This window comes from Neodiprion virginianus, chromosome 2, assembly GCF_021901495.1.
Source record: "Neodiprion virginianus isolate iyNeoVirg1 chromosome 2, iyNeoVirg1.1, whole genome shotgun sequence".
Classification (NCBI taxonomy): Eukaryota; Metazoa; Arthropoda; class Insecta; order Hymenoptera; family Diprionidae; genus Neodiprion; species Neodiprion virginianus.
Window position 1 is genome coordinate 33,918,250 of NC_060878.1, and position 25,851 is coordinate 33,944,100.

A 25,851-nucleotide genomic window follows, 5' to 3' on the forward strand; every position below is an offset into this window, starting at 1 on the left:
AAATAAACTAATTATTGGAAGATTTTTGAACATTGTTTCGAAGGTTCATTACATCCAAAAGTTGTTTGCAAATTTGTGTAGGCGAATAATTTGGAGCCGAACTTGGACTGAAAATTGGTCAGAAAAAATTGGATAAATCTCAAATTTTCGCACTTATTGCTCACTCTATTGAAGCAGCGGATTTATGCTTCGGTCTGACACACTGCGCCAAAAGCATCGATAGGATGACAATGTCGACAGAAACCAAAAACGTAATTGTGTTTGTAGGTGATTAAAGATGAAAAATCCGTTTGAACTAATAATTATATAAGTAAAAAATGAAAAATATAGAGATTTCCGAAATAGGATTGCCTAGTATTTTAATTGAAACTGATTTTTCATCTATACTTAATCACCTACAAAGACAATGGGAATTTCGGTTTCCATCGATATTTTCATTCAACGTATCAACGCTTCGGGTCTGATGTGCTGAATTACTCTGATCGGTAAAGGGTAAGAGGGAAAATAATCACGAGTGTTTTGAAAAGGTGCACGAAGCGAGTATAAAAGCTAAACTTAGATCTACGGTAAGAAACAATGAATGAACGAACACCGATAAGTTCTCATTTTACTTGTATCACGAGGCCACGAGTACATCATACGCATCGATTGAGGGAAAAAGAGGAATTAGAGTGTAAAATAATTTTTTGTAATTGTAAATAGAGACTGTTGCACGATAAGTGGAAACTGAACTTAACATAAATTAATAGCTACACGGGAGAAAACAGTTTTTATAATTATAACTCATTAGACATGCACATTACAGAACCGACTTGAATAATTCCATGACGCCGAGTATTTACGCATGACTGATCATCACTTAAAGGGTCCGTTGTTTTGGACACCCTTCCACATTGTCCGCGGGTTTATTAGGCACGTCAGGGCCAAAGACGGATCGCATTGTTTCACGTTTGCCCTTCAGATAGGTATATGTATAATCCGAAGCTTCTGCCTCTGACATCTGATGCAGACGAAAGGGCTCGGGGTTACAGTTTGTAGCCGTAACCGAGTTACATTACGGTTAATACTATGCGTGTACCATTTCTGTACTACAATTTGCGAAACATAATTAAACGAAAATTAGCTTAGCCGTGTGTAAACAGAATGGAAATAATAACGGTTATGACGACAGTAAGAAATTGCTGCGTTACTCTTGTTACAAGTTGTTGATTATACGCTTTCTTTTATTTTCCACACTGAGCCAAGCCAGTTTTAGATTTTATCGGAACTGAAGAGAGATTTGTGGGAGTTAAAGGCCGCCATTATCGTTTAACTAATCTCAATCTTGAGAGATTGCAGTCTTGACGCTTCCAATTTCTTTCTTATGCTATCCCGCTCAGGATCAAGTTACCCAGCATCGATTAGGTTTTGATATAAAACCCGAACGACGGCTAACAGGTCAGCTAGAATTTGATCATCGAAGAGTGACAAAAAGTTGTCTCTGTTCTTTTACTTTTATTTTTCTAAAAACCATCGACGAAATCGATAGATCATGGGCACGTAATTTATACTATCGTGTTTTCTTCATGATTGATTGAAAATATGACCATGTGAATATGACCGTGACGAACAAAAAATAGGAAAAGATATTGCGATACGTTTATAATTTTGCTATACACATCCGAGGAACGCGGGTTGGAATTGAAAACAACTCATGCGACTCCGACAGAATCCAAAGCCATTACATGGAATATTGATACAGGTATGAGTCATCGAGAATTTAATTGTCGGCGGTATTCATATCGGCTGAAATAGTAGCATGCCCGATTACGTATACATCGCAAAATAACACATTTACTTGCTGAATAACAAATTTATTTTGTATACTGTACATCGGATCCGGTGTACCATATAAAATAGTTTTCAGCTGCAGTATCACTGTCAGTCCGATTATAGACGCGAGGAGTGAGTCGAATCTATCATTCACGTGTTACAATTTCTCGAGGATATTTCGACACTGTGTAAATATATATTTCGTCCTTACCGAACACATCATATCGAATGTCAGAGCGTCGTACAGGTTGACATTTCGTTTGTCAATCCATTGATGCGAGTGACTGAGCTTGTATAACTTTATTGTACAGGAATCAACACACGTGTATAACATAAACCGCAAGCAAGGCTCTGTAATGTGGAGGTATTCAAATCGATCCGGTGTCCGGATTTATCGAGGTTGATTTTCACGAATTCTCAACCTGCACCAAATCCGAGGGATAAAAAAAGGGAAAAATAACCATAGATATACCTTCCGACCGGATTAAACTCCGTTGTAGCGTGGCTCGGTATAACCGGAAGCAGCGGATCACACGGTATACGCACAAATCGTTTTTTGCCCGTGGTAATTCCTATCGATGTACTCGTCGTTCCTGGACCCTCTGTCGAACCTCCAGGCACCTACTGAAAATAAAGAAAGAGAAAATTCAAACCTCGGATCGCGGAACATTGCTAATCACCGTTGCATTAAGCGGAGCATCCCCCGTACGTTATTCGGGCAAATAAGCTTAAACACGCGCCCATCTCGCTACGTGTGTCCCCCGCAAAGTTACAACGGGCTGGTTGATGTAGGTATAAGGTAGGTATGTACAGCGCGATTTCCTAGAGCATTCAAGTTAATCCGTTAATTTGTCGGGCGAATGGCGGTCGTGTTCCAGCTCCCTACCGCGGCAGTACCTATCCGACGCCAAAATAACCACATTCTTGGCCGGATTCCACTGGTTTAACGGAACAAATTACGCAGAGTTTCACTCGCGGTGAAACAGCTATTCCTACCAACGTTTCAGCTGTTTTCTCAACCCATGTTGTCCACGTTACGGCAATGCCCTGCCGCACGTTTAAAATGTAACCGCTAGGTAAAAAAAAAAATAGCGGAAAATGATTGTAAGAAATATTTCCTCGTTCCCGGCTTGGTGAGAAAAAAATTAGGACTCGCCGTAAAGGCTGTTCAAAAAACGGAAACAAGGAAGGAAAGGAAGGAAGGGAGGGAAGGGAGGGGCGGGGGGGGGGGGGGGGGAGGGAACTCGTATAATATATACGAATTAGGAATCATAACCCTTATCTGTTCTTCCTTTTCCCGTTCGCCGTGCGCTCTCGAGCGAGCTGCGATGGGACAAACAGATGGACCGCGAAATATTTCATACTATACGAGAGGCAAGAGCCGGGTTCTTTCTTCGTCGAAAAAAGCAGCAGCATGACGACGGCAAGCTCCCGATTCTTCCATACTTTACTATCTGCGCTGACTCGACGACGAATGAGAGTTTTGGAGGGTGAGAATTAGTTTCGTTTCGCTTTACCGAGGGAGGGAGGGTGATGGGGGGGGGGGGGGGGGGGGGGTAGAGAGAACGGCGTAAGCTGTGCAAGGGGAAGGGAACGAAGGGCAGGAAAAGTTGCAAGCGTGAACAACCGCTCTCTCGTGTAAGCAGATTAATGGTGGATTTTTTTTCCATCCTTTTTTATCGTCTCTTCTTCTCCAATCGTTTTTCTAACTTTTGTTTCATTGATTTGTTTTTCGAGCTCTTTCTCTCTCTCTCTCTCTTTGTTCATTTTTTTTTTCTTTTCGTTATTTTCTCTTTGTTTTTATTGCCCGTTTGGTTTTAAACACTCGGTCACGTATCGGGTCCACGGTATTAAACGCGTACGTATCTTTACAGAGAAATATTACCATCTCTCCCCCTCTATCGATTGTCGATGTTATATACGTATATTCGAAGCTGTTCCACTTTAAATAGAATTTAATTAAAGCCCTGTCGCTTAGCGAACGCTCCCGCGGAATCAACCCTCGAACACGTGAAACATTCTACTTTTCGGTGGATCGGGTTTCGCGAACGCGTCGACGACAAACGCACACACGCGATGTAATCCCCGCACGCGGCATACGTTTTGCTAAATCGGTCAGCAGATCAGGGAGCGTTGGACAGGCTGCTGTAGTAGTCGAAAAGCACGTTCGGTCAGCCCTGCGCGGTTGCGAAGTGATAGACGGCGTCGAGTCAGACTCGCGCAGTAGTTAAGGAGCGGGTTTAATCGGACGTTAAACTGCTTGCGCAGATATCCGCGGCCGAATCTGACGCTCGTATTCTCCTCGCTGCGAACGAATGATACGTGTGTGTGTGCGTGTGTGCTAAGTCGGGCGAGTCTAACTCGAAGCACGTTTTCGGAGATATGAAAGTTTCAAGGCTGCAGAATCGTATAAGTATTATTATGTATGTACATACGTTATGCGTATATGTTATACATAGGTATATTACAACGTACCTACGTATACAAACTGCGACGGAATAATGTTGTTTGTATACTTACATGATACATTTTTGATTATTGCCTGGAGTTGTTTCAAATTATATGTATAATTTATGCGCAATTCAATTTTTTTTGTTTCTTTTTTAAGGAATTATCGGCACGAAGAAGTTTTATACAGCTCTCTCTTTTTTTTGTTTTTATATACACCGGTGACGAACGTTAAAGATGAAATTTCTGCAAATACGTTAAACTCAAAATCGTTAGTTTAAAACAAAACGTATACATATAGGTATATATACATGGGACGATGTATTTTATTGTTAATATTACATGAGTTTGTGCGGGAAAAAAATCATTTTTTCACGTTGAATCCTGCACCTAAAAAATCCTTTAACCGCAGCGAAATTATGATCAAGTGTGTTATTTGAAGAAATATTATTTGAGGATAAAAATGTATAGCAAGGAGTGTTTATACGCGCACATGGAAAAATGAGGCCGGCTCTGATTCTCGACCGCTGAAATCAGCGTTGTAATAAGAATTTTCGTGGAAAAAGGAATAGCCTCGGGTTCTTCATGCCGCGATACGGCTGCCAAAGATGTACCTTTAAGCTTTTATTCTTGTTTGAGATCATTCGTGATAGCAGACGACGACGATGTGATTTTGAGAACAAAGGTACGATGGCTGAAACGGTGAATTCAAAGAGGGTGAAATAAGTTAATTACAAGAGGTACGACTTTGCCTTGACAAAGTTTGTTCCAGTTACGATTATTCAGTTACCAGATCAGCGATATACCCTTCCGTATGAATATTCTTTTGCAACGTTTTCTATCTGCAAACTCGCCCGCGGAGGGGTAGGGCAAGAGGGGTTCGTCACCAGCAGCTGCTCAGTGTGATTATTTCAATATTTGAAGAACCTTTTCCATCGATGAATTATTTAAACCGAAATGGAAAAATCGTCGTTACCCGAAGGTATATATGTACCTGCATATCTATATAATAAATACAACTGGCAGACTTTGAAATTGTTCCTTTAAACAGCGAATCGATAAAACCTACTCACGCATAATCCGCCCCCGTAATGCACGTCGGTATTATTATAAATCGGCGAGTCGCGGACCGTTGGGTTTTGTAGAAAGCGAGTTTCGGCGAGGGTTCAGAATATCGTGAAGGACTGTAAAATTTATGAACGCACGGAGGAAATATTGCGGATTGCAAAATTGTGCTTAGGTGTATACATGTTCGCGTATACCTGGCCAGAAGAGCTTCTTTCGTATCGAGAAACGACGGCGACGAGAAAGGTGGGCGCGTTTTTTAAACTCGGACGTGAACCCAGCTGCAGTTCCTTTCCCCATCATCGTCGCTGCAGACACAATGGGGGGAGGCTGAAAAGGACTTGTGTGAACTTTGACTCGTCCGCCGCTCGTGGTTTGGACCTCGCCTCCGGCGCCTTGCAGTCCGTATCCTTTTATCCTTTTAGCCGTCGTTAGGGATGCTCGGAGGTCCTCGGATCTCGACCCTTACATAAGCGAACACATACCTACGCAGCGTATATAACGGAAAACTCTCCAACAGCATGACGCGACGCGCGGCTTCGTAATTCATCGCAGGGTATATCGCAACGGTTGACGTCAAATTGATCTCCACGGCTATTTATATCCTCGAACTATCAGCGGCTACATACCCACAGGTTAATTAGCAAATTTGCCAAAACCGTGCAGGCGCAATTAGCGACTACAATATACGGTGCATATAGGCGGGTCCGACCGCAGGACGTGCCGTCTCGGCCGGTGTTTCGGCTCCTGCCAACGTTACAGCGGAGGGGAATTCGAGCTTTCGTCTCCGAAGCTCCCGCTCCATTAAAGCGACCCGCGAAAAGATTGAAAAATTCAATTCCGCAACGGGGGACGACCCCAGGCACACCCCGTGTGCCTGTTTACAAAGCTGGACTGGGATCAGAGTTCTGCCTACGGTTGTGTACTACTTCTTGTACGTTTTTATACGACCACCTTTGAGGGTGTACGTATACGCACGGGCGTAAATTACGGCAGCCGTCCCCCTCTTGAAGGAAAATCACTCCGCGAAGACGGAGGGAGAGAGAGGGTGAGAAAATGAACGGAAAATATCAAGACGACGGAAATGGCCGGGCCGAAGACATCGTCGAAATAAATTTATAAGAACATTATCATTAGGTCGAGCAACATGTTGCTTGGGCGCCGTTTACTCTGGTGAATAATTATTTTTATAATGCTCTTTGAAACCGAATGAAACCCCGAGGCGATCCGAATGGTATAAAAATTTGTGTTGATAGGGTGGCTGTGTACTCCTCGTCGTACTTGTATTATATTTTCAATCCCGTCCTCTTAATGGCGTCTAATTCTCGCAATTGGCTCAATTACCTACTTTTGCTAATCACAAAATTTGTGCTTGTGCTTTTTCCAGACTTGATGCAATATAGTGCATTACTTCGGAAAGTCGTCGTGCGATTCAGGCGACAACGAATATTCATTTGTATTCATCATTCATCCGAATAGAATGTTCAGAGCGTAGCTCGTTTTTCGAATATACACAAACGCGATTCCCGTAGTCTTGATGTCGGTAAGCCGAGAAACGCGAGCAGAAAATTGTAGAATCAAACGCGGTAAAAATACGACAAAATATATAAGCTTCTTCTTCGTAGTTTGTATCATTTGAAGTACCTGCGAAGAATACTATTTTTAGAGAGAAAATACTATGGAAAAAGGCAAGTTTCCTTGGCGTTGTTTGACGTCGCATTTGATAATCGATGAAAATGTTTCTGTAACAGTTTCGACCGATTGTTCGTCCCGAAATTTCACGAAACTTTAGAGGATGCATCGCGACGTTGTACAAGATGTATAACCGTAACATCTTGAGATTGAAAAATCACTCTCCTTCTTGTCTTTTTTTTCTCCCCTCAAGAAGCGCGTCGACACGGGTAATCTATGGGTTGATCTCGGATCGGATCGATGGACAAGCGGGATATCGTTTCGGAAAGAGGCGTCGGAGTAAAAAAGCGAGGCGAAGAGGAGGCGCCCCCGTCGAGGTGAGTATAGAAAAAATGGAGGACCGCAGGACTCGCGGGTTGAAGGACAAAGGCGCGGAGGACGGCGGTGCAGGGCGAGTGATGGACCTTCGGTAAAGATAAATCGACCTGCCCTCGACAGGCGGGAACGAGGCGAGCGAGGTGGAGGTGTAAGGTGCCTGCCTGCCCGCCTGCCTATACTCGAAAGATTTTTGTCGCACGCGGAGGCAAAAGGTGAAGATGAAAAATAAAAAGTGTAATAAAGCAGAACAAAGGGGACGCCTCCTTCCGACGCCCGAGGTTATACCCCTCAGTCTTGTTGTATACGCGGCAGCAAACTCGTCGACCAAACTCGACGACGACGCTGTGTGTATACGATACGTACCTGTATGAAGAAGAATTTTGTCTTGAAGATGGAGAAATTTTTCTTTTTCCCGATATCGAACGTTCTTTTCTAATATTAATCCTGCCATTGTCGCCTCAGTATCGTTTTTGTACACTACGATAAAAGTACAAATGTTCAAACCCACCACCTGAAATCGTTCAAATCGCATAACCGAATATCGCAGAATACTTTGCCTGCATAATTGAAGCAAAGATTCGCAAACTGATTCCTTTTTATTTAATTCACAGAAGTGACACGATTCAAGATTTTTTTTTTAATTTAACCTGAATCACGTAATGCTGTTCGAATAAATGAAGACATGGGTGATACCGTAAGAGCTTGATCTGCTGTCTTGAAAAACTTATGAACGGTGCTACGTAGCCTTGTTCAAAAATCAGGACCAGTTTTTTTTTTTACAACTTTTGCTTTGGCAAAAATTGCGACTTGACGCTTTGTTATGAAAAAAATGTATGTATGTATATAATAATTACTCAACTGTGTTACAAATAAGTTGGAAAATTAAAAAAAGTGTGAAAAAAATCGTACCGAAAGATTATTTGAAATCATTTTTCATTCCCGCTTTATATTCGAGGGAAAATCCTGCGCCTGATTAGTTTATGGATTCGGAGGGGGATCGAGTCTGTGAAATATCCTTGCGGCACGGGGCTCGGTGGGACGCAGGACGAGGATATATGCCGTTAGGCATAACGTTACGTATAGTACATACATAGGCATGTAGTATAGGAGTGTAGGAGGGCGCAGAATACCCCTAATTCGACTCGCGCGAGGCGAGGATTCAGGATTTTGGTTAGTCGGTCTGCATCAGGCCGAAGGAAGGAAGGAAGGAAGGAAAAATTGCGTCCAAGGATTTTCTACATCACGCAACTCGGGTTCGCCGATGCTGCTCGGGAAAAGTGTCGATCCTTGTTAGCCGGGTGACAACGAATCAGCCGCCTTTCCTTCGCTCCTCTCATACCCACCTTTTTCTTGTTCTATATCCATCGTCCTCTCCGTCCCGCCGATTCTCTCGCCTACATTAACACGGGAAGAAGCTGGAGAATAGGAAAAGACGGAGAAGCAAGAAGAAGAAGAAAAAAATACCTCTCTGCGTCTACGATATAGACCGCGAGGATTTACTCCGATTAAGACCGACCTAGGGGTCGATCACCCGTTAAGAAGACGAGCGAAGAGGACGACGTTGTACACCAAGAGGGCCGTCCCGTCGGCGGAATGGAAGCTACAAGTAAGAGACTCGAATAATTGAGGGACAGAGAGTTTGTTACGAAGTTTTAGAAAATTGGCACTCTCCTACTAACGGCGTGTCGAATGTCTTCGCGCCTTTCTTCTCACCCGTATTCCGTGTACATGTATATCTTACATCAGCTAGATAGGCGAATACATAGCCCGTGCCATGTATACGGTAATATGAAGTCTTGCGCCAGCCAAGACTGTCGTACAAATTAAATACACCTTTGCAATGTATAATAGGCGAGCGCCAGCTGTGTACCTTATATAGCCAGTTACTTTGTTGCTTTGATTAAACTGTAAGTGGGTTACCTCGAGGTAATTGGTGTCTTCCGTTCTACGACGAGTATGTAAACCGTACTCGCACCGTCTGCAGTATCTGTGCACAAGTTATTTTCAATATTATGCGTGTACAGGAATGAACGAATGTATGTATGCACGTAATGTATCACTCGAAAGTGGTATAATTAAATCTTAAAGGGAGTAAATTGTAAAAGGTGCGTAAATCTCGTCGCTTCTGACAACGGAGGCAGAGGAGGAATGGAGTAGGATCAGCGAGTGGCTTTGTGGCTTTCATTCCGTGAGCTTCGGATAGCGGAGGGAGGAAGAGAGTAGAGAGAATAATATGGGTATACATTAGGAGGTTGTGCAGAGTAATATTCGTTGATGCTTTCCCTTTCCGGCTAACTTCTTCTCGGTTCGAAACAAAACGCGAGTTTGATTCTACACGAGTTATGTGACAATGACTGGCGATACAGCCGACGTGGGTGATCGGTTGCCATTGTCACATAATTCGTGTAATATCGAACTCGCGTTTCTTTTCGGACCGAAAACAAGTCAGCCGAAAGGTCGAGGCGTTAATGAATATTACCCCGTACAACGGGCGAATGTCTCGCAGACGTCACTGTAACGACGTAGTATAGCCTATCGGGCGGACACGCGTGTTATATAATAATTCGTAACGATAACAAGTTAAAGGATACGTGAGACTCGGAAGGAATGCCTGCGAGGCGATATTCGAGAGTTGCAGCTGGTTTCCGTGAGCTCGCGATAGATAAGAAGAAGTAGGGCGGACGGTGGGAGGAAATATCAAGCTGCAGGCACTGCAGAGAATACTCGAATTCCCGTCCGCGTGTCAACGCTTCTTCCCCGAGTTCCGGGTGGTTCCCTCGAGTTTACCGGAAACCGGATGTCCCACGGGAAGAATTTTGTCCTTCTAACGAACCGAGGGTTGCCCTCGGGGGCGGCCGCCCTATCCCTCTAAGAGAGAGAGAGAGAGAGAGAGAAAGTCGCACAAACACGTGTATAAATATAATATGATGGGAGAGACGGAGATAGATGAGAAGGAGGAGGAGGAGGAAAGTCGAAGCGAGGTTAAACATTGCAAACGAAATTAAAAACCCAACCAGAGCCGGATGGCAGAGGTCGGAGAGACAAAACGGGCGTTTAAAAATATCCGTGATTCGGTTCGAGTAGGCAGGTATTAAAAATTCTAGTCATATCTACGGCGAAGCGAGTCTGCTGCAGCAGCGGCGGAGCTCTGTTACGGAAACTCGATTATCCGCCATTCTTCTCGGCGTGCTTATATTTTAAATTCCACATTTTTTTCTCCCCTACGTACACATCGCTCGTTGAATAATCATATACCGGCTCTCGTTCGTTCCGCGCAGTTATATGAGACGACGTTGATATTATGTTCCCTGGCGCGGCATTAATAAGGAATATTAAATCTAAGCGAAAAATTGACTGCACTACAGGTGTATAAAATCCTTTGCGTAAAGTCTGTGAAAGCTCTAACAATAAGCTTAGCGGGAGCTTTCAAGAGCGCTACACGAGACTTTTATTTCAATACATTATAATTACCGCAGCGTCAAGTATGATGGGTAGACACACGGAGGTATCGTCGCGCATTCGCCACGCAGTAATGAAATCTGCATAATCGTACATACGGCAATGAAACTTGCAGGGCGTGCATCGCGCGTAAGATGCACTCGAATCGTTGAGAGGATGCACTATGGGTGGATCGTAGGAAAGCCAACATGCCTATCCGCACTTCTCTGCACCACCACCACCACCACCACCGCCACCATCACCAACGGTGCGAGTTTCTCGCCGACTAGACGTGATCGATCCGTTTGCACAGTATATACACGCGTTATAGCTGGATCGGAGATATACCCATAACGAGCCTTTGGACGTCTCCTGGATTTGGTGTGACAGCTGTCTGTCGTTCGGCGTGTACCGACATTAGCAAAGTTCGGTTAGCCCGTGCAGGGGTAGGTGGGTAGGATATAGGATAGGTACAGTTTGCTTCGATGATATAGAATTTCTGAACGTTATCTATGCCTGACACACCCCGAGTTCTAGCCGGAACTAATCCCCCATCGTTGTATACAGGAACCCCATCAATTTCCGTGAAATAAACTTTCTAAATATATACCTGTACACCTGTACGCAGGGCGATTCATCTCGATTAACCGTATCTCAAATATCTATCATTCTACCTACAATTTGTTTCCCTCCGAATCGCCAGCCCGACATTATTCCCGAATAGTTCTAATATTCACCGGATTCAAACAAATACGTATCTCCGTTTGTACGCACTTGAAATTTCTGTATTTAACTCTCTCTGAATGGATAATTTCATTTGCTATAGTTACTAGAAAATTGTAATAGGACCGTGGGTTGTAATCATCCCGTAGCGTTTTGAGTATCTTTGAAATTGCAAGAAAATGTGCCGCTAGTAACTATTTAGTAGTGCTGTCTAATCGATTAATCGACGGTTTTAATTTATATACCGAATGACCTGTAGAATTATTATGAAGCAACTTTGATTAATCGATTCATCGAAAAATCTCGAGTAATTGATTAATTGGAAAAACGATTAAACGAAATCGTCGACTAACCAATTATTATTCTGACGATTCCGAATAATTGAAAAATCCAATTAATCGATTAATCGCACAGCACTATTGTTTATTGTGATTATGTACCTATAGCAGTTACTAATAAAAAAAATACAGTACGAATTACAAAATCCAAGGACAAAAAAGAAAAAAAAATCCATATTCATTTTGTCTCCAGAACTACATTATTCGGTTGCGATAAAAACTGAAACCTTCTCTCGATTAAGGTAGATTTATTATTCGAACTACCGGTGTAAGTTGTAGTATAATGCTTGTAATTGCATTAGACCGAAGAAGTGCTTCTTCGGCTGTTGCACAGCCTTTCGATGTGGAATACAAGACGTAGCGGTTGATTAATTTGTTAATTATAACTCACCTGTAGTCCCGGGAGAAGTTTACTCTTTTTATTATTTATCTTTGAATCAACAGGGCGTCTCGTCTATAGCTACTCTCGTCTCGCCGTTCGCAGATCGGTTGTAAAGCAAACCCTCGTTGCGTCGAGGTAAACGGATTATCAAATTATTCGGCCTTGTTCCGTTTGTAGAACGGATTAAGACTTCTAACAGCCAGACTAATCTGGGACCCGTGCTTGCGTACCTTTAGTCTTTGTCGCACTCACGTCCACCTAATCGGGCGTGACTGGTGTAGAAATTAGAAGCCGCACACCACGCGGTCGTAATATTAACACTAATTCGTGCAAACTTGACGAGAACACATTACTACACAATATTCCTGCGTGCATGACTCAAACCTTAGTAAAAACGAACGGGGTACGTGTGTTTTTATCCGTTTTACTCCACTTTTTCTCCCTCCTCTTTTTATTAAAGAACTATTTTTTTTTTTTTTTTTGCAACCACGACGCATTCTTCTCTCTCCGGGACGAAAATTAATCGCCGAACGAGCTGCTTACCGCGTACCGCAGCCATTTCATCTATGCGTGTATCGCAGGCTGTTCGACGGAGCGGAATTGGGTCGTTACATGGATAGTTTTCAATTTTCTTTTTTTCAATCCAACAGTATTGGACGTTCCTGCACGGCGGCAGGTATGCACGTTCGTACCTCTTTCCTCCGTAACGCAGACTATTACTCAACGTCTCGCATTTATATTATACCTGCACTAATTATACACCGCATTTACATTGCGCTAAAGTTGCGGACGTTGATTTTTTATACATTTACCTGTACATGTATAGCAGGATACAACGTCGGTTAGATATCTGCACACGTATACCTGTGCACACACGTATGAAAGAAAAAAAAAAACAAGGAGAAAAAACGCGACAAATAACGAATATATATATATATATATATACATATCTGCGTATGTATAATACACACACGTAATGTATATTCGGAAGATATTCAATGGGAGAAAAGAGTGCAGAGCGCAAATTGCAGAAAAAATAATGGCCGTGTAGTACTGTGCACAATATGGATGCAATAGCTGGAACTCTCTTCGCTACGGATGGCAGAGTCGTTGAGGATACCTTCGACAACAATTATTACAGTTCCGCAGAAATTTCCGCCTGCAGCGGTATGTGCAGGAATACACAGTTATGGTGAGGGGGATGTGCATGCGTGGACCGTGCACCCTACGTAGAGTTTTTATTTCCGCTTTTAACTGAAATTTCGTGCACTTCTTTTTTGCTTTTTTCGTTTTTCGTTTTTTTTTTTTTTCTTTTTTTTTCTTTCCCCGTTACTTTCCGCTTTTTATCAACCGCAACCGCAACTGCCAGCCACTCCGTCGACCAGGTTATACACAACCGTGTATGCCTAGTACCGAGTGCGATACAACTTCCCATAGAAATTGAACGAGTTTCGTTTAAAAGCGCGCGCGAGCTCGTTTTCATGCTGCGCTTACCTCTCGCCGTACCTACCCATAATGATTTGCAGAAGGAGTTTGAAAAAGTCGGGTAGAAAAACTCGCTGAGAAACGTCTAAGTGCTGAGAAAACGAACGGAGGTGTGTGGTGTAATACTCTATAACTCGGTGTGAGGGAAACAAGATCTTACTTATTAAACACCCGTCGCCCTACATGCGACGGTGATAATTCTCAGATGTGGATTCCGATAAAGAGCCCCGAAAGAAACGGAAGAACGCGTATTGCGAAGAAGGGGATGAAAAAATAAGTTTGCAAGGAGGAGCCGGGGATTTTCTTCGTTATATATTCCGAGTTCAATTACGCGATCCCTTCGTTAATTCAATTGCTTTTATTAATTTTAATCACCGAAATCTCTTGACCGTTGTTACGTAGATGTACGTAATTTTATACCTTTGCCGTATGATTTCGCATTTCATGTATTCGGGAGGATAAATGTTGACGAGATAGAAACAAAATTCTCAACTACAATTCGCTACTATACGATATGATCGCGTTTGAAAGAAACAAATGATTAAGACAGTTTTTGTGTAATTATATGTATGGGCGATTTGCACTTCTCGACATTTCGAATTCTTCTCGTCCGCAATCGTGATTTTTATTCGACGGTCTTTATTGCCATATCTTTTATGCGATGGAAATATTCGCGTGATAATTTGACAACGATGTTATTCCGTTATCGTTTAATTCCCTTTAGTTGTAGACCAGACGGTTGATTGTTTCTTCAATTTTTGTTTATCCTTCTCTTCTGTTTCCAATTCGATTCACCCCTGAACTAGGTATAACACGTTTTGATGTCCCAACGGGACCATTGATCGAGTTTCTCTTGTCTCGCAACTGTATTTCTACCCCGCGACACTGAATAAACTTGATAAAAATAGCCTGACCGAGCGTAAGAAATATGATGTCAACTCTCTCCAGGACATATCTCTAGTGGCCGAGTAATATCTCTCTCTGTCCTTCTCTCTCTCTCTCTCTCTCTCTCTCTCTCGTGCTCCTCGACAGAAGCGTCATTAATATTAGTCCGAAAGCGCGTTTAAATTCTTCAACTTTAGTCGTTTATGCGGTATACGTATACCTGTGACGTAGATATAGGCGAAACAGTCTCGTCACTGTACAAAATATTCAAAATCCCTTTGAGACTGCATCCTGTGTATAACAATTAGCAAGAGACTTGATTTAAAACTTTCGAAGGGAACGCAAGTCTCTGTTATACCTTCGTCGAGCCCCGTAATTTCAGCAGCTTATCGCAGTGAAGTTTTGGAAAATCAGTGACAACAATGCCCGAGGCAAACAATTCAATATACCGACAACGGAATAATATCGCCTTGGCAAGAAAGGGGCACAGGGATCGTCCGTGGATGCGGTGAGTTTTGAATGAAGTGGACCGTCGTCAGGGCGGTCGTTTACGTCGACGACGACAGTGGGCATAGAACCTTGGCCCATTCCGTCGGCCCGCGGGCTGCAGGTTCGCTAAAATTACGGTCGAATTACGTCCAGTAGGAGAAAGTCACGTATAAGGTACGTACGTATACATATCCATACCCATAAGGCCGGGGTATATAACGCGGGGAGCAGTCGTCGCGTTAATCAATAAGAGCGGAGGAGCTCTCTCTCTCTCTCTCTCTCTCTCTCCCCCTCTCTCTCGGAGGACGGGGATCTAGGAGGGAAAACCTTGAACGGAGGGTGAGAACTTGCCGGGGGGCAGGAAATGGGCTCAACGGATCTTCCGATACCCGAAGCCTGCACGCGTGCAAGGTGTCGACGTTTCGCCGTGCACCCCTATACCCGTGATCGGTTTCCTGCCTGCGCTTTGTCCGCTGCCACGACCGATTAATTCCACCTATCCCGACGATGCGGCACGAAGCCGAGAGAGATTTCATTTAGACTCAATATTAAAGAGACACAAAGGGGGATGCTAATGAAACGCTTGGAACCGGCCACCACGCGACACGCATACGCAAACGCAGGCGTACACACACGGCGATATGTCAATATGTGGCCGCCCGGCTTTCGGGCCATGGCGTATTGCAGCCTCTGTAAGCCGGCCGGCCGCTCGACGTGGGGCTTAGATATCCCGTAATCGGGACAAAGCACGCTCGAGACATTCTATTAACATTGCCAACTGTTGCAGACTGTGATTGGTACAGATAAGGAGCCGCGCCGTATAATTATAGGTACACGGTGGGTGTTGGGGTATACGGGTACGCGAATCCACTGTCCGACGACTGTTGCAATTATGCAACGTCACTGCAATCAGATACGTGCGAGCGTAAGTTTGCACAGTAGCAGGGCGGACGAGACAGCGGAGATATCGGGCATTTCGCGATAATCGAACTTTCTAACTCGAATGCAAAGTAGACGGGATATAATAAGGTCCGATGGAAAAGTTAGACACGGTATGTGCAAGAAACGTCCTCTTCAAATAAAAAAACTGTAAATGTCAATGTAAAGAAATGTGAAAGTCTATCATCCGTTGATAAACGTTACGGTACCACAGGAATTAGATATTCGAACAAATGATTATTCGGGGAAGGTCGTATTGGAGTTCCGTCAATGCGGCGGGATTCCAGGATACGTAGGTACATACCCATATTTCATGCATCCCCTGACGCGTGCACATCTATAAGGTGCAAAGTCCAAGTGCCCCGGGACTTTGAAACGGTAATCCTTAAGTCTAACGGGCAGACGATCAATCAGCGGAGATAGGTATAACCGCTCTGTTGGTATAACCCTGCAAGGACATTTTTCTTATTTCCACAATCTTGTTCGAGTCCTCCTCATCCAGCTTCTGCTTATCGGCTGAACCTCGTTGACCTGTAACCGATCGCGAATCTTGAGATAAAATCGCGTATCGATACAAGATATCGATATATAAGGGTATACAATATATTATAATAACTCTGAATTCAGACTACACCCCGGAATTGATGGGTAATAAAGGGGTGCCGCCTTCCCTTTCAATTTTATTCATTTTTCTCTTCCGACAAACCACTGCAAATTTGCCTCGACTGATTCGCGACAATATTTATAAAGCAGTGTAAAGGTAGAGAAAGGGATGGAAAAGAAGAGAGAGACGAAATGAAAAAAAAACAGCTTTTCTTCAGAGACAATATCTCGAGGGAGAATATAAAAGGGCTGGTATAATGTAAATGGTTGGCGACTCGGTGATTTAATTTGCAAACGTTTTAAAGTGCTTGGCGGTAAAAAGGAGAGAGAGAGAGAGAGAGAGAGAGAGAGAGAAATTGCAATCCAGTACTCAATTCTGAATCAGAGCTTCTATTGTTTTACGCAAATCAAGCTGTAATTCCGTTTGCTCTTTTCCCTCCTTATCGAATCCAAAGAAATCTTTCATGCGGCAGGGTACCTAGTAGCAGGTAATGTAGGAGTAAAAACTTCCAACTTGTTCAAAGCGTATCGAGTTTCAAACACACCGCGAACGAATAAGTTCCCGTTCCCGCGATAAGTGAGGTTGTCGCAAGTGCCGTCCCTGCAGAGAACCGGCCACTGTACACCGTATTCGTGTCTCATCCCCGTCGGCACACCCGCGACCGGAACCACGTGTTAACTTCACCCTTTGCCGACCCATCCACCAACCCTGTGTAACATCCACGAAGCTAAACTCTAATTAGCGGAACTTACTCCCAGGTAACGACCGCGCTTTCGTCCCTTCTGCAATGAATCCGCGACGACGTGGAGGGGTAAACCAGTAATCGTAATTAGTTATCAACCTCTTCTCTGTCCCGGTCGTCGGTGTGTTCGGGAATTGTACCGCCGCGTGTAACGCGACCGACTGTTCCTCGAATAAGTGAGGCGAGAATTTATTGCTTTGACAATATCGTCGCACCACCTAATACAGCATGCGTGTACGTAGGTGTAGGTATACGAACCTACACGCGATCCACCTACCGATAGAATTGTCGGAGTTTGTTTCATACGCTACGAATGTTACGCAGCCCGCTGAAGCGTGTTGGATTATTTTTAGCGATGAAAACATTCGGGACACAGAATTATTATACCGCGATTCAATTAACGAGGTATATATAAAAAAAAAAAAAAACAAAAAAAAAAAAAAATTAAAAAAGAAGGAGAAAACATGGATGGGAAAATTAATTATCACCGTATATCGATTAGGGCGGCTAACTAACCTGTCATCGCAGCGAACACCCGCAAAGCTCCTGAACCAATGTCCAGCCACCGGGAGCTTTCCCTCGTTAAAAACCCGTTGCTTTTTCGCGCAAAACCACCCGGCGATACCTACCCTGACCCAGGGCAGAATTGTGCAGTTTCGACATAACCACGCGACGCGGTATCGGGACTGCGGGGTAACGGGAAAAAGCGCCTCGAGTCACGCGGGCTTTTTTGTACACACACACACACATGCCGGAGTTAATGGAACGTTTTGCTGTTTGCACGTTCCTAGCAACAGAAGTGAACGAAGGATTGATTGTGGCATTAAATCGAATCAATTTGATTATTCCCTCAATATTCAAATACCAGTTGTCCACGTCGTGTATACCATACAATGTTATACGCATATATGTATGGTATACGTGTATGCATCACGTGCACGCATACATATGCTCGGTTCGGTCATTCAACAGCCGGTGCGACTACCCTTATTCACCTCATCGAGTCACGTACCGTTTTAATCCACGAATTACGTCGGAAACGTATAACGAAATCGAATAAAAAAAAAACAAAAAAAAACGAAACAAAACAAAACAGACAAACCAAGAACCCAAAAATGAAAAAATGAACGAAACACGGGGTAGAGAAAATCCAGACTGCCGTCTGCTACGTCGCTGCTGGAGGAGGCAAGAAGGCAAGCGGGACTCGAACAGGGTGGCCGTTAATAACGAGGGAAGATCCGGGGATTCCCCGATACGCCAATGCCCCGTAACAATTAGAATCCCGGCGTGAATATCAGCGGACGGAAATACAACCTGCGGTAACACCTATACGCGTATGGTAATAATTACTTTCGGAAATAGTAGATGGAATTCCGTACGACGACGCGGTACAACAAGTACCTACCCACCGCCTATCTTCAACCTAGGTTGAATCGCGGAGGGAAATAGAGAAAGAGGGAGCGAGAAAGGGGGTGGGGGAGAAGGCAAATGGAAAGAACGGCGTTCGAAGAGAGAAGGCGAACACGGAGGCGCGGAACCGGCGGCGGCGGCGGCGTCGCGGCGGATCGATCGCGGCGGAAGACGCGGGGCGTCGCGACGCGGCGTAGCTGCTGCCACGCGTTGCGCCGCCGCGCGGCGACGCGAACCTCCAGAACGAGAAGAACCCCGTGTCTGGTGGAGGTGGTGGCTGCCCGTCGTCTCTGCACCGTCCAGTTATCCCGGCGCCTCCGACGCCTCGGTTGCCCTTCTCTTTGCCCGTTCATTCCGCGCCGCGGTCCTCGATCCGGCCGCACGTGTCACTCGCAACCCTCGTCGTCGTTCCCCAGGTACCGCCCTGGGTCAATCTCACCTTCGTGCCGATCGCGGTTTGCAAACACTGCAGGCTTGCGGGGGGTTGAGGAGACGCACGAGTTGTTCGTGCAGCCGTTTCTTAACCGCGGTGATCACTGATCAGTTTCGCGTACCTGACAACGACCGCGCAACCTCGAGAACTTGAAATAATCTCGCTACGCGGTCTTCTTACTCAGGTCTCACCTTCCTTTGCACTCTAAGGTACAACATAGGAATTAGAATCGGAATCGAAAAACATTCTGATATTCTCATGCACGGAGTACGTGCGATGCGATTTTTATTTATCCGGTTGACTCCCCGCACTTCGGCGTATATACCATGTATACATACGCCATGCACATGTGTCAATTTACATATGTACGTACTCTACGCGCACCCGAGGAACGTATGTTATACACGCAAGACATATTGCAAAGATATTTATACGAAGGTATCGCAACGGATCGAACAATTTCAGAGCGTGTATAAGGAAAGTTTTAGACCGACGATGAGAAGTATTTTGCACTGACAATGAGCGTGTTACGGATATATGCAAGGAGGGCGGATCGTTCGGGTTCGTTTAGCCGAGTAATAAAGCTGAGATTAACGCCCGGCCGACAAATTTCTCCATGGTCTGACAAAGGGTGATTTTTGTTATTCTTCATCTTCTTCTTTCTTTCTTTCTTTCTTTCTTTCTTTCCTTTCCTTTCCTCTATCTTTATTTTTCCTTTTTTGTCCCCCATTCACGGTCGCATTGCTCTTATTTTCCCGCCACAATCGCCCGCTATTTAAGTCTCTCGTTACTCAGCACCCATTAGCATTTAAATTATGTTTTCATAGCGTATTATATAGATTATATAATCCACTCTTACAGCCCGGTTACTTAGCCAACAATACCAAATGTATTCCGACAGTCACCTCAGGCCGAGGATGTGGAATATTTTACTACCCTCCGCGGGTATAATACACTACATAATTTTTACACGGTTTTTTCTCTCCGTCCCTTCTTCGTTTCCATATATGTATGTACATTGTACATATGTACAGGACGGATCAGTGAAAACGGCAGACATTCACGAGCGAGAGGGTCTCCGCGCATATCGATGGGAATATTGATGTTTTATTATTCGTTGAGCTGTGTCAGATTCTCGGGGAAGTGCAAAAAATACGTTCCTCCTCAAACTTTCCTCGAACATGGTCGAGCAAATATGCGAACATTAGGTGTTTCGGTGCGATGTGATGGAAAATTTTTTTTCAGCGGAGTAGTTCAATCTTTGTTAAAAATTATTTCCCTTGTTATGTAACCGGTTGTTTACTCCACTTCGCGTTGGCGTTGAAGTTTGCGGAAAAAATAAAATCTAGAATCACGATTGTTTGGGGAAAGATTGCTCGTATATATCGTTCATTGTTAGCCAAGAGATGATCGATTCGCGGTTACATTAATTACAATCTATAGCTCGGCAAAAACAACAACTTGGAAACACGTCGTTCGGAACAACAGGAGATAAATTGCAGTTCGAGCCTGGCAGTTTCTGCGACACAGATCAACAACGACACAACGAACGAGTTTGCATTCTCACGTGACATAAAGCGAGAAAAATATTTCCTTGGGTTTTTTGCAACGACGTATTAAATTTCAATCGAATTTATCGGTACGTAGTACAATACGACAGCGATATTTCTCACTCGGTTTTTTCGCTTCGCTGTCGACAGCTTGTGCTTCCAACTTGAAAAGTATCGCTATACTTAAAAGGTGTAATTTCTGCGTCAATATACGTTACGTACATCGGAGCACACGACGGGTTCAAATAAAAAAAAGACGATGACATTTTCTTTCGAAACTTTATCGGTCTGTTAGAATTTTCTGCCTAAGAGGAATTATTCATCGATACAGGTTTATCCACGGTTTATGTTAGACACGCCGCGACTCCCGTAGCACGAGATGGATCCATTAATTTTCGCTCAAATCCGCGCGTAGGGTGCAGAATGGTTTCCTCTTTGTTGACGGAACCGTAAAAAATTCATTCCGCAGAGCTAGCGCGAGGACGATGATTATTTAAATAACGAGACGCGGCGGCTGCTTCGAGTTGCGAAGAGCCTTTTTCTCATCTCTTAATAATTTCAGGGAAACTGAGATTAAATTTTACCTGCTATTTCCAATATACTTTCACCAGGGAAGTACATTATATACGTGAATAGGTATACATATACACTGGACCAATTTATCCACCGGGAAACTTTTGCTCTCTTAATTAAATATTTCCAAAGACTGCCTCAGGGTTTTGTTCTATTACGAGAGTCTTATTATACAGGTACGTACAGACTGGCATGTCTGGCATGCTGTGTACGTACCGAGGTAAGTGTACCGGTTATCGACACTATAACGAGAATTATTGACGCTTTGATTTTCAAAAATTACAATTTTACCGCACAAATTGTGAATTTTTCGATGATTAAAACCGATTGCTGGAGGGTTTGACGCTACAATGTTATTTTTTGTTGATTTTAGAAGTAAGGATGAAACGAATACATCCGAAAACGGTGGATATTTGGGACAGGGTGAATAAGTGGTACACTCACCTTAACCCCGGCAAGTTCACTTTTCAAACTGAATAATTTAACGAGTCAAACCGCCGGAGTGACGGTCCGACCGACTTCGTCTCACCTCGGCTAACAGCAGGCAACCAAAGCTGCAAAGTACCGAACGCCAAACTCCGCGTCAACAATTAAGGAAGCGCATCCATCTTGAGGGTTTCAAAATTGCAGCAATTTCCCGTCGTTTCGCGGTGAGGGAAATTAATCAACACTCAACGGCGTGTTTTTCATTGTGATTTATCGATGGCCTAGCCTTTATTTTCATGCAAATAACACCGCAGTCTCTCACTCCACTTTCGGGGTATCTTGAAAATTACTTTATTGTGGCGGATCAAAGAAAAATTGACTGGAATTCAGGAATTTAAATGTCTTCTAGACAAATGACAACGAGTTTCGTGAGTTTAATTATAATACATAGTTATAGGATATTTGGATAAAACGTTGAAAACCATTTCTGACAAATCAGCCGCGACAATTCCAGTATAAAAAGTCATTTGAATAATCCGGAGCATAGAAAATGTCCCACGGTATACGTACATATATACATATATATATATATATATTGTATATATGTACGTATATATGTATTATTATCGCCGAAATAGCCCGCGTCACTCGCGGGACTTACTTCGAGGGGATACTTGACTAAACTTTGAAGATATGCCCACCGAGTGAACCGATGAAAACAAAGCTGAAGCATTAGATAAGAGACTGCGAAAAACATCCATGAATGTGCATCTCTTGAGTGAAGCGGATGAGAAGTGGGTTGAATTGTTATTCGGCATGGATTTGCGAAGGGTTAAGAAAGGAGGAAATGAGTCAAGTTCTTTCGAAGTCAACTGCAGAGGATTCGAATAAGATCCTCGAGAGCGAAGTGCTTCGTTCCGATAGCAGATGGACAAAGTATTATCTACCCGGTAATCGCCTTACGATTATAGTTTGTCGAAAGGAGAAGATGAGTCGAGATAATTCAACTCGAACGATTCAGACTTCAAGTCTTACAGTTAATACCGTTGAACCCCTTGCACGGCCTGTCGGACATGCGAAACGAAAGGGAGGCGTTTCTGAACGCGGTTTTTCTTGTGCGAGAGGGATGAATGAGAGTGAGAGTAAAAATAAAAAATGTGGTAAGCTTGATAGAGTTGAGCCAAAGGGAAAGGGTCTGTGTGACTGCTGCAGGGTGTGTAGGGCTAGTGACGCGGTCGTAAAGCAAACGGTAATTCTTGAAATCCCTTTCGCAGCACCCGGATTAAGGCGAAGATCGGTTCGAGATACAAGACATCCGTCTTCGCGGACCTTTGCAAACGAATCGTGACGAGGGGGCGAAGAAAGAGAGAAGAAGAATTTCAACGTTGCGCCGAGGGAAAGCCCGGCGTGTAAAACGTCGAGGAGACTTCTTCGAAGAAGGACAAGAAGATGAAGCAGGAGGAGGTCCGATCGCTGATGGGAGATAATTTGTTAGTCGTATAAATTCCGTGAGTAATTACTTCGTTAATTCGCCAATTAGGTAATTAGCTAGTTGTATTATATACGTACATCTATTACACGAGCAGGGACACGAGCACCGTACATAATGCCGCTATCAATTGCAGCTCCGAAAATCACGAAAACCAAATTTTTCAATGAACAGCCTCAATCGATTGGCTTCAAATTTTTCTCATGAATTCTTTGCTAGAAAATGAAAATTTTGAAATCAAGATGGAAGTTGGAAAGCTTTTGGTTTAGAAGCTACGGGCAAAAGAAGTAATTGAAAAGTGAGACAAAACGTATAAAATATAAATTTTTATTTCTGATATTTATATTTATTTCAATTTTTCTCACTTTTAAATTACTTGTTCATTTTGGTCTCAAAATTTTCGTTTTCGATCAAGGAATTCGTGAGAAAAATTTAAAGCCAATCGATTGAGGCTATTTATTGAAAAATTCGGAATTCATGATTTTCGGAGCTGTAAATATCAAACCCGTGGTCCGAAGAATCTGAAACTCGTTTTCAGTGAAGGATGATTTTGTTATACACTATAAACCATACTTAAAAATAAACAAAATCGTCGATCGTGAAGATCAGGCGTAGGTCGGTTTAGGGTGGAATGCCTTATATATATATATATGTACGTATGTATGTATATACACATACACATGTACGTGGGCATGCTGCTTATTGTACATGGATTGTGCAATTAAATCGTGGTACGTCATACCTATAAAGCGATAAGGGGGCAGTAATGAGGGGAGCGAACACCTTAACTTGTCTCTTTCATCTCCCGACATACGACGAAACTGAAATGATTTTATCTACCCTCTCGGAAATTATTAACCGCGTGGCGATAACCGGACTCGGTCCCGACAGTAATTCATCTTCATTTGAATGCTCTTCGCAGTTTGCGAATCCCTTTGGTTATGCTTTCACGCGTCTCCCATGCATAAATAAGCTATCAAAAGCGGAAGTGAGACGAATGTGGAACACTTTTTTCGCCGTCCCAGTGGTATTCTCTTTTTCTTCGCGCCGACTTAAAGTTTGCTTCGGAATCTCGAACATATGAAACTTAAACCGAGAGTTATAACACCGCGCACTATCCCCATGGATAGGTTATATACATATATTTGGGAAAAAAATCCCAAGTCGACGATGAAAATTTTTCGTCAACGTAAATCGATATTTCTATAAATACTGCGTATAACCTATATCAATTACGTTAAATTTCCGGCAGAGTTGAGAATGAAACGAGAATTATACAATCTCGCAAGCGCTGTATGTATATGAGCGACAAATTTTTTTTCACCCGCAAAATGAGGGTCAGATAAAAGGCGGATTCCAAAGCTCTCGGTGTAGCAGTCTCTCTTTGAAAAAAAAAAGAAAGAAAAAAGCCAGCGAGATCATTCATTACAGTCTTTCTAAAGAATGGTTGAACCCCGAGGGGGGGGAGCTGAACACTCGGGGACTTTTAGAACTCGACACGCGTTGAATGAGGGAAAAAACTAACATACAAATCAAAGTACGTTTTTCCATTCCACCCCCTCCCCCCTTCTCTCTCCTCTACTTTCCTCTCCGACGGTTCGCTGCATGCGAGAAATGGTCAAAACGAGCGTGACGCGGGTAGGTATCTCTAATCATTAGCCCGAATCAGGTGGAAAACCGTAACGTGGCATGTATTATACATACCTCGGTTATTCGTGCTCCCGCGGTTATCTCTCGGCCCTGTTTTTGTCCATCTTCGTGACAAACTTGATCAGCGAATCGTTGCGGGGGAAGCGCTCTGGCACACAGGCGAGGTAGAGATGGAGGTGGAGGTGGAGGTGGAGGAGGGCGAGATGCGTAGGTACGGGAATGATATAAAACACCCGGTCTCGTGCCGCTCGAGAGAGCCGGTGTAACGCGGGGTGGTGGTCGAAGTGGTCCCTGGTAAATAAATAAATCCACCAACGGCCCAGGGTGCCTGAGTTACGGCTGTTGCTGTTGCCGTTGCCTTTTCTACCGGGGAAAAATCCTGCAGAGTTGCGAGGGCATCGCGCTGTTTACCTCGTCACGGATTTCCCGCTCCGTGGGTGTCGAGGAAAAAGAAAGAGATAGGTTTGAGAATGACGAAAAAAATGAGTAAACAAATAAATGAACAACTTTAGGATATTTTCACTGCCTCCGCGTTTCGAGCCAATTTACCGATAGTGCAGTTTTATTGCACCGGCTTATTTATGGCACTATTTATATCGGCGGTGTACGTATGTCGAGACTGTAAAAGGCGCAGGGTTTCATACCGTCGTATTGCACGATCGAAAGTATTATACACGCGGATCACTTCGAGAGTTTAACCAAGTTGAGAGGAATTGAAAAGAAAAAAATAAAACCGAGCGCGTGTAACCGCAAAAGTTGAACATGACGAACGGTTTTCAATTGTACGCGCGGAGAGACTTTTGTTATCAATATTTGCTTCATTATTTGTCCATAATTGCAATAAAATTTAAGAATTTAAGAATAATCCAGGTACAGTAATGGCCATTCCGACAATAATAGGAGATCTTACTATTTCTATACGAGTTATGGTTATTTTGACGAATAAGCGTTGGTACTGTA

At 43.6% G+C, this 25,851-nt stretch overlaps 2 protein-coding genes across 5 annotated transcripts in view; one reads left to right on the forward strand and one right to left on the reverse strand.

The window, feature by feature from the left end:
* The window catches only part of LOC124297629 (calcium and integrin-binding protein 1-like), a 46,719-nt gene that overhangs the window by 2,600 nt on the left and 18,268 nt on the right, over positions 1 to 25,851 (reverse strand). The window contains exons 1-2 of one of the 2 annotated variants that reach the window (XM_046748856.1): positions 16,319 to 16,468; positions 2,285 to 2,436 (exon numbers count right to left, since the gene is read on the reverse strand). The gene's annotated coding sequence lies outside the window, so the exon portion shown is untranslated. Of the gene's footprint in view, positions 1 to 2,284; positions 2,437 to 16,318; positions 16,469 to 25,851 lie in introns of those variants that run through there. The other variant, XM_046748857.1, reaches the window with a different exon arrangement.
* The window catches only part of LOC124297618 (neuroligin-4, X-linked-like), a 30,334-nt gene continuing 23,574 nt past the window's right edge, over positions 19,092 to 25,851 (forward strand). Inside the window, exons 1-2 of one of the 3 annotated variants that reach the window (XM_046748832.1) lie at positions 19,092 to 19,412; positions 23,027 to 23,260. The gene's annotated coding sequence lies outside the window, so the exon portion shown is untranslated. Of the gene's footprint in view, positions 19,413 to 22,421; positions 22,703 to 23,026; positions 23,261 to 25,851 lie in introns of those variants that run through there. The other 2 variants (XM_046748834.1, XM_046748833.1) reach the window with 2 other exon arrangements.